Source organism: Wasmannia auropunctata, unplaced genomic scaffold, assembly GCF_000956235.1.
Source record: "Wasmannia auropunctata unplaced genomic scaffold, wasmannia.A_1.0 LD334549.1, whole genome shotgun sequence".
Taxonomy (NCBI): Eukaryota; Metazoa; Arthropoda; class Insecta; order Hymenoptera; family Formicidae; genus Wasmannia; species Wasmannia auropunctata.
In genome coordinates, this window is record NW_012028341.1 from 113,325 (window position 1) to 114,453 (window position 1,129).

The following is a 1,129-nucleotide window of genomic DNA, read 5'->3' on the forward strand; positions in this document are numbered from 1 at the left end:
GTAATTTTTATGGTATTGGAACGCATCTTACTTTTGATCATTACAGACCTTACCGTACAAGATGTGGCGTAGTATCTTCTGGTCAGATTGGACTTACCTATTGCGTTGCTCCTGACCAAATCTATTCTAGTTATATGACTGTCAGATAATGAAGGGACAAACACTGTCACCAGCTAATTATCAGCACTGGTAGACGATTATTATGATCGATTACAAACCGTTACAAAAATTTAGAGCATATAAAATAAACGACCATGACCATTAATAGAATTAATTTAATTTCGCATTTTACTTCTAAATGACAGAGAATTAACTCTTCCAAACAAAAATTATATAGTAGCAAACAAAAGCGACAGAAAATACTATTATCAATATTATCATCAAAAAATAAAAAAAATCTGACAATAATCTCGTTTTAATCAAAGTGTCATAATTATGTCTTGATACCGATTATTTTATTTAAATAACAGATTCTTAATGCAAACCGAACCACAAATTATTACTTTATCTCACTTCACATCAAGCGAAACGTTCAGAATGACATAAGATCCAAAGAACGATTATTTCATCATACAATTAATATTGCAATCATATAATAAATTTATCGAATCCTTACGCACACATTTGTTCTTAATAAATTTTCATATTTTACATATATATTTATATTTAATTTATACATATTTATTGAAATCGGCGGGGAAAAAATCCATATTTCCAGTCTGTTAGAATAAGAATATACTGATTTGGAAGTAGATAAGAAGAAACGCGTCCACAATCAGACAAATAAGTGTATGATACTGGTATAACGATATAAAATACATAAATTTATTTATTATTAATTAGCGGTTTGAAGTTTGCCGAGCTTATTATGTAATTTAAGCAAACATGATCAAAAGTTAATAAATTATTGGTTGATTTTAATTACTAATGTATTTTCAATACTTTTAAAAGAAATTACCAATGCATAAAAAGATAAGTAAAGTTTGGGTAAACCAACGATCAAAAAATAATTTAATAATCACATATATTTGACAAGGCAAAAAAATTGATGGCCGATAATCATAATGTACAAATGTAATTGTATATCACGACCTTCAAAATTATTGATATTATGACTAAAAATAGCATA